Raw genomic sequence first — 13,444 nt, forward strand, 5'->3', positions numbered from 1 at the left:
GCTTCCTGTGCAGAGTTTGAAGTGTAATTTCCATGCTAATGACTGTGATGTATCTATGATCCCATTGTGTCAGAAGGAGATGACCAGGGCTCATTTCTGGCTGAGTTAAATATGAATATCTAGAGGCCTTTTCACTGAAACAAGCCTCTCTTTGAGGCACATCTGGGCACATCCAGAAACTTATCAGGTAATCAAGAACCACAGGAAATGTGTTTCAAAGATCTTCCTCGCTCTATTTCTTTTCAGAAAGGATAATTTTGGATGGAATCAGTTTTCCAATCAAATGGAAGTGCATTCTTTTTTTACATTTCGTAAAACGACTCACGTCATCTTCATCCTGATCATAACTGGTGGTTGCTCATTTTGTGCTTGGAGTTTCTTCCTGTTAACGTGAGGTGGCTCATCTTCTCTGCCTTTAGCCACTGCTGAACTTGTAATTGGCTGGGCTTCTTTATATAGATTCATGTGTACTAATTGCCATTGTACGATCTGCTGAATTCGACACTATTGTTCTATATTTTGATTGAATTGGGTTGCATGTAATTGGATCTCTCGTCTGTGCAAAGTCTGCATGAAAAGGCATGTAAAAAAAAAAAAAGCTGCCCTTCGTCTTCACAATGTATAAATGTGTTAAAAAATGTAAACGTAGGAAGAAATCTACATGAACAAACCAAGTGATGTCAGAATAAATGTTTATTTTCTGGTGCTGAGCCTAAAATATAGACAACACACACAGGCCCAAAGGGGGAAAAAAATGTCTGTACATTTTTCTGGGCTTAATGGTGACATAGATTCGTTTAATTTAAAATAACTATTTAAAGATGACTTTTGGCGTCGTTGCCTGACTGTGTGAAAACCTCCTGTGGCGGCTCAAAGGTGTGACAACGACCTGTCGATTACAACCCTGATACTAACCAGAGCTACAGCACAAATCACACCGAGGAAAGAAGAAGGCATCGGTGTCAGCATTTGCTTTTGACTACTCTTTGAAAGAAGCTTTTTTTTAACTAATTGAAACCTAGTGCTTTGCAGAAAGTCTTCATTTTCTTTAAAGGAGTAATAAGCGATTTTTCACCACTACGTGGAGCTTGAGCACTGTCTGTACACCAAAACCAGATGTGTATCAAGCCACGCCTCTCTCCATCTCCAATCCAACACTCGGCACCCATCTCGTCTTCTCACCCATCGGCAAAACGGCATCGCCTTTCAGAGGAACATGTCTTGTGAAGTCATAACTTTCTAATGCTATTAGTAAGAGAACGTTTTGATCCGATGGGCATGCTCTCCGCCATTTTGTACCTGGCGGTGGCATTTTATGGGCAGGGAGGGGGACAGCTGTTCACGGCTATGTAAAGAAGAGATTGGAGAACAACACAGAGAGATGATGTGTAATAATTAATCATAATCCATTTAAAAAGATACCTTTAGCTCTTCACAAAAGGTTCACAAACAATTATTTAGTTCTATCCATCCAAAATAATGAAACTTCGCTTATCGCTCCTTTAGACTTTTCAAAACCAAAGTGGTGGGTGTAAAAAGGACACCTTTAAAATCTTTTTCCAGATCAAAACAGGAAAAAGTGTGGTGCCCATTTGTATTAATCCTCCTTCAAGCTGATCTCCCTAAAAGAAAATCCAGAGCAACCACGACTGCCATCAGAAATCCCCAGTTAGTGTGTAATTTAATCTCAGTATAAATCCAGCTGTTCTGTGAAGGCCTCTGAGGATTGTTAGAGGACATCAGGGAACAAACAACATCAAGAAGACCAGGAAATATAAGAAAGCTCTGGAGATAGAAGTTTAAAACCTTGTTTTTTAAATTCAAAACACCATCACTATGAACCTACCACAGAGCACAGTTCAATCCACTGTCTGGAAAATATGAAACGACTTCAAAGGTCCCAAGACATGACCATCTACCTAAACTGACAGCCCAGGCAAAGAAAGCATTAACAGAAATGCAGATCAAGAGACCCATGGTATCTCAGGAAGAGCTGCAGAGACGGTCTGATCCTCTGGGAGAATCTGTCGAAGTATTAATGATGCACTCTTCAAATCTGACCTTTCTGGATGAGTGACAAGAACAAGGCCATTGTTAAAAAAGCAATAAGAACTCTTGTCTCAATTCTGCCACAAGCTGCGTAAAGGACACAGGAAGCACGTAGATGGAGATGCTCAGGACAGATAAGAGCAAATAAGAGGACTTTTCTTCCCTTTACTGCGAAAGTCTTTTGATGGCAAAAACCTAACACTGCACATCAACCTCAACACACCATTCCAACCGTGAAACACTGGCAGCAGATGTGAGGATGCTTTTCTTAAGCAAGGTCAACGAAGCTGGCCAGAGTTGATGACAGAAGTGGGCGGAGTTAAATGCAGGGCAGTCCAGAAAACCCGCTAGAGCAGGGGTGTCAAACTCATTTTGGTTTAGGGGCCGCATACAGCTTAATCGGATCTCAAGAGGGCCACACGAGTTAACTCATTGCAAGATTAAATAGAACTAATAAATGTGGACTTGTTGTTGATTCTTATATTAAGTTAATTTCACTTTTACACAATATATTATGAATAACCTCAGCGTTTTTAAGAAAAGTATGTGCAATTTCAACAATACTTTTACTCAGTTAAACATTTACTTGTGCATTATGCATAAGAACCGATCACAGTGATTATACAATGTTGAAAAACATTTATTCACATTTTTTGGAACTTAAAAACACTGTCCTGCATGACAAAATACATCAAACAGATAAAAATTAAGAAGTGATTTGAATTTTTCCACACCTGAAGCTTAATCTGCTAATTAAAACACAGCGCGTGGACAATATAGGAACTGCAGATTTTCAATTAAACGAATTACATGTTTTTTTCAATAATTGTTTTATCATTCTCTTCCTTTTATCTTGTCCACTTGTGAAAATCAAATCTGATGAGCTCTTTGTGGCATCTTATTGCTACATTGCCAGACAGGACACTGGAAAAAAAAAAAAAAAAAAGAAAAAAAAAACAGGGCCGGACTAAATTGTTCGGCGGGCCGTATGTTTGACACCCCTGTGCTACAGGGTGCAAAAAAAAACAAAACCTGAGACTGAGGCAGAAATTCACCTTCCGACATGATAATGACCCTAAACTTGCAGCCAGATCTACAGCGAAATGGCTCGGATTAAAGATTATTCATGAGTTAGAACGATCCAAACCTAAATCCAGTGGAAAATCTGTGGCTAAATATCAAAGAGACTGACGTCCACATATGTTTCCCCTCCAATCAAAGATTTCGGTCTCTAGAAGTGTGATGCTGGTAGAGACATACTGTACCCTAAACGAGGTGATTTGACAAAATATTGTGTAAAGGGTTGGAGTACACATCCACAGCCATGGGACAAATGCCCTTTCACTTTTTGTCGGCCTGCCTGAACGTCAGGATGAAGTTGGACAGCGGATGTGAAAGGAGTGGCTGAGGGGGCCTTTTGCAGGAGAACTATGGAGATTCATGACCCAAGGGAAGCTGGCGTGAAGGGGAGAGCATATTAGAGACATATTAGACTGAACTTGTCTGCGTGACTTTGTGTGTTTTGGACTGGGTCCGCCAATAAGCATTAAACATAAAATGCTCATTAATCACACAGAACAGTGGTCCTTCTGTCATTGCAGTCCACAGAATCGCAAGCGGTGTGTGTGTGTGTGTGTGTGTGTGTGTGTGTGTGTGTCTGTTCAGGAAGCAGCTCTGCTTGCCCCAACCATTAGCCACTGATTTACATGGGGAGCAACTGTACTGTATCTGGCTCTGAGTTACGACTTCAATTACAGCAGCAGCAGGACCCGCAAGCGTGCACACGCGCACACTTAGGTGCTTAGGAGAGACAGAGGGGCACAGCACACAGGGAATCTCATTGTGTCGGCAGATTGGGCCGAACAAGGAAATGAAGCCCAGATTGGATTAGCTTTGACAGAAAAATGTGCCTGTGTGAGGGTCATAACAGAGAAATGAGAGGTTCTTTCTTTTTATTTCTTTTTTTTTTTTTTTGTGTCGACTGGGAAGACAAGACGGGGGAAGAAACCTGACCTTGAATGCCTGAAACAGATGTGATTAATCAAAAGCCTTTTAAGAAATTATTTTCTGTTTCATTGCACCCCCCTTCCTCCTCCTCCTCCTCCAAGCCTCTATTTATCACACATCATGACCTTCTGTGCTCCTGTGCGTGCGTGAAAGACTGACAGGTCTCTGAGTGCACTCTGATTATTTGAATATATGACGTATAAACAGTAGACGGAACAGTCAAGTGGCGCGTGCACTCGGGTGAACTCAGAGGAAGGAAATTTTTTTTGCTGTTGTTGTTGTTGCTGCTACATCCCTCTGCAACCAAAAAGAGAAAAGATTCACCATTCTGCCACGGACAATAACACACAAGAAGAAGAAAATAAAAAAAAAAGCAGTACGACTGCAATACACTTATTATTCACGCAATAATGAAAGCTATTTGAGGAAAATGTAAATATAATAGAGAGAACGGTGCAGGGGAGGAGGTGGAGGAAAGCAGGGAATTATAAAATATTGAAAAATCACAGGAGTGAGAAAGAGGCTGGGGGCGTGAGGAGGGGAACATGCAGCTGAGTGGGAGTGAAGGGGAAGGAAGACATTAGGGAGCTTACAGAGGGAGCGAGGACAAAATATGGAAAGAGCAAGGAGTGGTGGCGAGGGAAGACGGAATAGACGAGTCCTTAATGAAGATCGACAGCTCCGATTCATGCCCTGATGAGCGGGAATCTCCAATTATTGCTTTGATGTAAACACCATCAATAAATGCTAAGTGGTAGCCTACATCAGCGGCATGAAGGCAGAGCGCACCCAGACCGTATTAAATAGGAAGACGCACTTTATTAACACAGAAAGCGCATATGAGAATCAGGGAGAAGATGGTGGGAGGATTATATTACTAACTCAACGCAGGAGTCACTCAGAGGAAAAGTAAAAAGAAGGCATCGTGATGTTTGACTGCGTGAGTGAAAGCAGTCAGCAGAGTGTAGGTGCGAGAGAGGAGATGATGAAAAAAAAAAAAAAAGAAATCAAAGTGGGACACCCCCCCAGTTATAACCATCATCCTTCTAACTCAGCCAATAACCAGGCGGGCTTAATATCCCGCTCTCCTTGTCAGACTCACACACACAGATGAGGATGAAAGGAAAAAAAAAAAAAAAAAAAGCTCATTGATCTCCCCAAATCATCATTAATCCAAACGGTGCTGCTATTAGACAAGATTCTGCATAATTAGTTTTGGGCATTTTTTTTTTTTCCTCTCTAGATGTTTGCGTGCATCTTGTGTGTGTGTGCGTTTGTGTGTGTGTGTGTATTTTGGGGTTATGAGTAGATGATATTAGATTGTGTACCAGAGACGGGGACTTCCCTGGTGATCTGCCATGCTGAACATGTGTTTGCCATTATTGCATTTCAGAAAGAGACAAAGAGAAAACTCAATCAGCGCAAATCTAATAATTCCTGCGCTGTACGCGAGGCCGTATATTGCGTTTCTGTGCATTTCTGGGCATCCTTTCGGAGTGAGGGCTAATATCTAATCATCCTCTATCATGCAGGATAATTTTACTTCTGCTTTGGGAGGTAACCCCACAGTGTGTTTACACGTGTTTGCCGGAAGATGAGGCTTGTACTCTGGTGTGTAATAGTTTTCTGCAGCTAGCCCTTGGTGGATAATTCAGACGTGCAATTGCTGTACTGGGTTACCCTTACAATTACGGTAAAAAGACATTATCGTGAATAGCAAAAGTAATGATACCCAATGAAATTTTTTTTTGTTATGTTACAATCATAAACCTCATCGGGAATTGGTGTGACAGACCAACACAAAGAGGTGTGTATTTGTGAGGTGGGAGGAAAACGATACATGGTTCGGGTTTGGCTCGCATTTGTATTCAGCTCCCCTCAGTGAATAATCGGTAAAACCATCCTTTGCTTTGATTACTGCAGCCAGCACTTTGGTGTCTTTTTCCTCCAGCTTTGCAAATCTAGAAAAAAAATAATGTTTTGCCCCAATATTTTTGAATAACAGCACAAGCTCTTTGTAAATTTAGACTGTAAATTAATATGGCAAATGTTTAGGGTCCGCTTCCTGTTGGAGGGTGAGTTAAAACCATTTTTGCGGTTTTAGGCTAATCAATTCCCCATAAACTCTGACCAGCTTCACTGTCCCTGCAAAAAAAAAAAAAAAAAAAAAGCATCTTTACAGCATGCTGCTGCCATTATGTGTAGGGGGTTCCTGTTTTCTTTCAATCGTAGCATTTTCCGTGTAGACCCAATATATCAATATCTTCCACATATCTGATGTGACCCATTCATGGCTTGTGGTAAACATTGTTTCAGCAAACAGCCATGGCAACAGATGCTCTTGAGCCGTGGATCTTTGCTGCTCCTCAAGAATCCCCTTCGTGTCAGGTGGTGTCTCTGTAGTTTTGCATTTCTGACACTCTTTCCCACGTTTTCAGATGACAGACTTAACAGCACTCTGAGCTGTTCAGTCATTGGGATATTGCTTTATAGCCAAACCCTGCGTTAATCTTCTCCACCACTCCATCACTCACGTGTGTGCAGTGTTCCCTGATCGTCATGAGGCAGTTCCTTTCTCTACTGGTTTCTAAGAAACCTGTGAGGCGTTCACTGAACAGCTGGATTTACATCAAGATTGATTTAACCACAGGTGGGTTCGACTTACTGACTGGTGATTTCTGAAGGCGATTTACTGCATTGTATTTTATTTAGGGGTATCAAGAGTGCTGATTAGAGTCCTTTTGGTGCAACAGGTCATATTGTTGTATCGCCCGCCTACCGGAAATGTTGACGGGGACCAAAATGACAATCAGCTTTACAGGCCAGGTTTGTACACACAAACAAGGGATCTGACTTCAGCTCCACTATGAGCTTAATAGGCCCTTTTCCATTAGGCCATCAGCAAAAGTTCTCCGTCCTGTTTCTCTGGAGTCCGGATGAGTGGCAGAATATGGATGTAGCTTCTCTGTCCGCCTTCGTTTGTTTGACCTATGCAGTCTTCAAGCCGCCGCCCGCTGGACCCGAGTGGTCCTGCAGTTTTCCTCAGAACTTCCTCAAATGTCATTGGGTTGTTTTACATAAATGGCCCCTAGCAAATGGAAACACGATGAACTTAAAAGCCCCAGGCTTTGGTTTCCTGGCGTAAAGTAGCCTGGCCAGCCAGACTAACTTTCGCCTCTCTTCGATACAGTTGAAGTTAAGTCAGTTTACTGTTTAACAAAGCGAAAGCAAAACTGAGTCTGGCTTTAAATCCTGGGGCTTGTAATGGAACAGGGTTAGTAATGTAAAGACATTTTTCATATAAATATATAAACCTGCTGCACCATTTTTCTTCCACAAGCAGGATTTGATGATGGTCCATCACAAATATCCCAATGAAGTATGTTGATGTTTGTGGTTGTTTTGTGAGAAAAAGTTCAAAGGAGTTCATTTTGAAAGTTACTGCAAACACAGACGCAGCGATTAACTCCTCTTCTATGACCTGTGGGACTTGGCTGCAGGGGTGGTGGTGTTGCTAATCCAATCAGGAACAGGAGGTAACCCTGAGAGGCACGGTTTGAGGAAAATATTACGCTGACCAGCTGACTTCTTCTGTGTGAGTTTGGACCGGCTTTTATCTACGTCCAGCGCTCCTCTCCCGCTAATATAAGAAGCGTGGCTCTTTGGATCGGCCTTTTCAGTTTTTAATGCTTGTTTTCTCCCTTTGCTTTTGAAGTCCCATAATAATTTAATGAGAAGGGTCATTATGCGATTCGAAACCGTATATTAGGTGTATGCAACTTTCTCTTGAATGTTAGATGGTGGTCTACAGCATGTGTGGGACCAGCAAAAGGCTGAGATAAGAAGCTTGATTCTGGGTGTCGGGGTGAGACGAGCCCTCTGCATGTATGCACAGCAAGCACTGTCTGAGGCATATCCCCTGGGCCAGGGGTATTCATGCAATTAGCTGAACATACTCAGTGGTATGTTTGTGCATATATTGTCTTAACACCTTTTTAACTCTCTCTGTTAGGTATGTAGTTGCTTACACCTCATTACCCTCTCTTTTATTCCACCTTTTTGAGAGCAAGACTGAAATTTTTAGTGGCCTCATTTAGCCAGGAGCAGTTGACCTTCAGGGAAAAAAAGTGCAGATAAAAGAGGAGAGGAATGATGCAGAATGAGAGCTACAATATGGTGCAGGGCATATTAATTGGCACCCCTGGTAAAGCTATTTAAAATGTCTTAGTTTAAATGCATCTTTTATTATAGAAGCATGATTAGATGCTGAAAAATTTTAGAAAAATATATCCTTTTACCTAAGAAACAGTTTCAGTGGGGAATACCTCCCACACGAACAATAGCATGTTTTTGCATTATCACAAATGGCACAATTATTGGCATCCCTGCTTTTAAGACTTTGTGCAGCCTCATTTTTGCCACCAGGAAACAACTTTTGTAACTATTTTTATCCACTTGCAATGCAATAGGTTGGAGCATTCAGTGAGAGGAAATCTTTAATCACAATGAACAGTTTCTCTGAGTCCTGGTTCCTCTCAATCAACTCATGACTTCAGTTCATGCCACATGTTTTTGTCAGGATTTAGGTCTGGGTTGAGAGGGAAATGGAAGGATGCAAATTTTTAACCCAGCAAATAATTTCTGAACTGATTTAGCCATATTTTCTGTTTTTTGGTGAATTTTATCAGATATTCATCTAAAATCTCCTGGTATTTTCAAGGAGATAATGACACCTGGCACTCACACCACTTTTCCAGGGGGCCTTGGTGTTACATAACAGTCTTTTTCATAGCAGTATGTGAACGGCCCAATTCTGATCTTTTCAACCAAAAGAAAATCCGATCTGTGCCGCGTCTATACGTGGTACTAAATCAATATGTATTGGATATTTTTCAGAACATCCGCGGTCTGAACGGTCATGACGCATTTCATCCATCTCTCACGTCGCTGTCCTGGCTCTCACACTTCTCTATAGCAGTAGCAGTCACGGCTCCACAAAAGACCATGGTTAATAGCTTTGCTTTTTTCTCCTTACTTTTCTTTTTGTTGTTATAGTCTGGTCTTAATATCAGCTCCCAATTCTCAACAGGTTTATACTAACACAGAGATGCTGGTATCCGCTATTCCGTTGTTTTGTTTTTTTTAACAAAGCTTTATTGAACGCTTCTAGTAACATTAATTAAACAGTGCCATTAATTAAACAGTGCGCTGCTGTGTGACATCTTCTTTTATTATTTCCCCATGCAGGTTGCTTTTGGGGTCTTGAACCCTTCAGACAGTCTGATGGCGGTTGTATTTAATTAGTCAGAACGACCATGCAAAAAAATAAAATAAAAATAATAATAATCTAAATTGGTCATCAAGATCCTGCAGTGTGAAGGTAGCCTTAGTTTCCATCATCAAAGCACATGGTTACAGTTAGACCCAGCAAAGTTTGGAAAACTTTAAATGTTTACATTTGTGATAGCAAGGCAGAAAAGGTATTTTTTTCTGACATGCCTCAAACGCCCTTTTCGCTATGTCCATCCATCCATCCATCCATCCATCCATCCATCCATCCATCCATCCATCCATCCATCGTCTTCCGCTTATCCGGGGTCGGGTTGCGGGGGTAGCAGCTTCACTAGGGAGTATGTCAATGGCATCAAATGGTTGTCCTGAATACTTTGTGACCCCTACCCTGGCCAGCCAGACTGACTGCATTCAGTACACAGCTTGTCTGTCTGGATGGCCTCAGACTCGCCGGTCTAAAACTTACCGGACCAATCACAGCAGGGGAGACAGGAGTTTATGACACGCCGCTCTTTACCCATAATGCAGCAGCGCTTTTTCTGTAACCATAACAGTGACGATGGCGGCCGCGACACAGCAATGTTTTAATGATGCCCTTTATTATCTCCTGAATGAGCTGGATGTGTCTTCATAGCTGCTCTATGAGCTAAAATTGAACGTGTTGCTTGGAATTTGCATCACATCCGTAGTTATCTGATTGGCTCTAACCTGTTTTCCAGTGACCCTGTTAGGCTAGCCTTTGAAAACGGGCTCTACCGGTGACTTTCCAGACCGATGGCATACGTCAGTCTGGCTGGCCAGGCTAGCTGACCCCATGAAGCTATTCTTTAATGTGAGTCTCTAAGCTTCTTCAGCAAGCTCACTGCAAGTTGTGTCAAGATAAATATGGATTCTCATCCAACCTAGTGGCTTGTTGCTTAAAGGAATGGGCCTATGTGTCATGTCATGTTTATACCACAGGCAAACAGGATGTACAAATGAGAGTTTCTAGATAATTGGACAAACTTCAAAAAGTTAATAACTTAAAAAAGGATTTGGATACAGTTATTTTACAGGGATCCCACTGGCAGGCTTGTTAAAAATAAACATTTTTTTTTGTGGACTTTTCCCCATCTCTGAATAAATAGACACAAATCAAGGTTGAAGTTTTCTGCATGACATTTTGCTGCTGTAATAAAAGACGGCTTTGCTTTAAAGCTTCTTAAACATCTTCACCAGTGGTAATGCATAATTGGTTCCAGCACTAAACACTTCCTAAATTTTGAGAAATGAATGACTGATATAAAGGAAGGCTGAACAACACAAGAGCATGGCATGACCAGGACTGAACATGGCCTTGTTAACCAGCTAGATAAAAGAATTACTCACTCGCTCAATGCGAACGTGGCCTCACACTCTGAATGACGGCGCCGTTACGGTCACTGATTGGATTTCTCCTGGCAACTGATCACATCGCCACAGAAACTGATGGCATTACCAAGGTAACAGATCACTTTGTCAAGGAGACAGACTGCCGGAGAAAAGGCAGGACGAAAGTCTGCCTCTGCGACCCAAAGTGTGTTTTCTTTAGATTTTTCTACCAGAGATTAAACAGAGTAAGCCGCGCGCGTCGGGTTAAGCAGCGTAAATGAGCATTAAGGATGTTTGCTCCCGAAGAGCTCAGGGGAGGCGGTCTGTTCTGGGTCAATGGCTAAGGTCGTCATCAAGGCCTGTTTATGAGCACTGTCTCTGTAGCTGTGGCTCTGTACGGGAGACCATTCACATCTGCAATTGTGTGTGCAGCCAAATCAACCGCAGCAAGGATAAGAACGTACACGGATGGCAAAAGGGTGAAACCACCTATCAGCGGGATTTTATGATGGCCACAGTTCACTTTCAACAACAGAGGCGGCAGCTATTTAGTGCGTCTGCAAGGATTAAACTGGCATTTGTTGTGATAGAAAAGTAACCTGTAAAAATAACAGCAAACCTTTTGTCTGGTTTGCTGGGAAAAATGCAAAAACACAAAAACAACCATCAGGGATATTGCATCACACGGGACTGCATGGCCACCCCGGCTCTTTATGGTCTGCCTCTGAATGCAGTGCATATTCTTGTAAACATTCACCTAAATAACAGCCAAATCCCCACACTGTGATATCACCACCACGTTTCACTGTAAGGGAGGAGTTTTTGGTGCGGTGTGCATTGTTGGTTTTGTCCCATAGAATTTTCTACGTAGGCCAAAAAGTTACGTTTTGGTCTCACCTGACCAGAAAACCCTTCTTCCTCATATTTGTTGTGTGCCCTACATCGCTTGCGGGAAACCGCACACGTGACTTTTTATGCTTTTTTCTTTTCCAACAATGAGTTTCTGCTCGCCTCTCTTCCATAAAGGCCAGATTTATAAAGCCTATAGTCGTCGGGGTGAAAGAGTCTGCCACCTGAGCTGTGCTTATCCGCGGTTCCTCCACAGTTACCCTGGGCCTCCTGTCAGTTTAGCTTGACAACCACTTCTTGATAGGTTTGCAGTTTTACCATAATCCTTCCATTTCAAGGATGGTGGATTCAACAGTGCTCTGTGAAGGTGTTCAAAGTTTGGCATATTGTTCTATTACCTAAACTTCCTGTAATCCTCCTTGGTCCATATGCAGAAAAGCTCTCGGTAAAGTAGTCTGTTCCGGGTGTACGGCTAGGGTTACAAGTACATCACAGTATCTGTAGCTGTGCCCCTGCCCTCCAGTCTATTTACATCTGTTTGCGTTCGTGCACACAGCCGAATCAATAGTAGCACAGACGAGTCTTCTTATGCATGAACCCTTGGCTCGCTTCGCAACTGAAGCTGGTCATTGACTCTGAACGCCGCGCAGTATCTCAAGCGTCATCACCCAAACATAGAGGATGCCTGCCTGTGTGCCTCGCTCTTGGCTACAAATAGAACACGCTGGGAAAAGCTGTTACATGATTATGGGATGGAAACCTACATCTCATCCCTTCCACATAGATTACTGATATACTTCCAACTAAATCCAAACAAGTTTAACCCCTCCTAAAACGGCACGGAAGACTATCCTTTGCTGATCTGGAATGAAAGCTTCAAAACTATGGATATATTTTTTATTTATAGAATGACTTTTTTCGCCCGAGGCACATTCACCTGAATAAATGGCGTATCACACTGCGGGAGCACAACAGGCTCTGCTAAATTGGGCACGTGTGAGTTCTGCAGAGTGGTTTTGTGTTGTGTTCTTCCTCTAATTAGGCTCTGTCGGAATGGGTTTTTCTTTGTGTTTGTGTGCGAAGGCACAAAGGGCCAATGAGGGTGGCGGAGACGGTTTAATGTATCCATGGAGGAAAAAGGTTCAAGGACAGATCTCCCCCGTTCTTCATCACTCATCCTAACTCTCTCTGTCTCCGCCGTTTTCGCCTGTCTTGCCCACTACTTGCGCTCGGTTTTCCCTTCCTGTGGGATATTTAGCAATCTATTCGCTGCACTCCATTAGCAGACTCCACCCTGCTCCATACACACAGACACACACCCGGAGACACTACAATTAGTGGCTAAACCAGAGACTAAGCGTAATTAGAGCCAGCGGAAATCCTCTGAGCTCTAGTAGATTCACAGTGTGTGTGAGTATGAATCTGTGTTTCCTGTACAACCTAACCTAGCATTTGTTGGTAAAAATCTTTTAAAAAGCAGTTTATCAAAAACAAAATCGATCCTGTGGTAAATCAGTTCAGATCTTATGCAGCAGACTGAAAATATTTAGTGTCCTTCAGCAATTCTAGAGCTGAACAAACAAATATGACATGGCTCCATTCTCCGATCGCCAGCCACTGAACCAGTGTGTCCATAATATCTATGAGCGGATGGGCAAGAATTTCCTGCAACCTGATGCAGAAAAGTCTAAAGAAATTGTTTACTGGTAAAAAGAAAAAAAAAAAAAAGCACAGCGATCAGCTCTTAACTAGAATCAATGAGGTTAAAGACCATGGAGCAGCCACAGTTCATCCAGAAAGCAGCTGCCGAGTCCTAACTAACACCCAGCAAATCAATCATATCACAGCAGACCTTAAATCAATAAACTGCTTCCCCCGTTAGAAAAGGATGAAATTT

At 42.3% G+C, this 13,444-nt stretch overlaps 1 protein-coding gene across 1 annotated transcript in view; it reads right to left on the minus strand.

Moving 5' to 3' along the window:
* igsf3 (immunoglobulin superfamily, member 3) overlaps positions 1-13,444 on the minus strand; it is a gene marked incomplete at its 5' end in the record, with an annotated part of 98,908 nt that overhangs the window by 21,897 nt on the left and 63,567 nt on the right.

Source organism: Fundulus heteroclitus, chromosome 7, assembly GCF_011125445.2.
Source record: "Fundulus heteroclitus isolate FHET01 chromosome 7, MU-UCD_Fhet_4.1, whole genome shotgun sequence".
Taxonomy (NCBI): Eukaryota; Metazoa; Chordata; class Actinopteri; order Cyprinodontiformes; family Fundulidae; genus Fundulus; species Fundulus heteroclitus.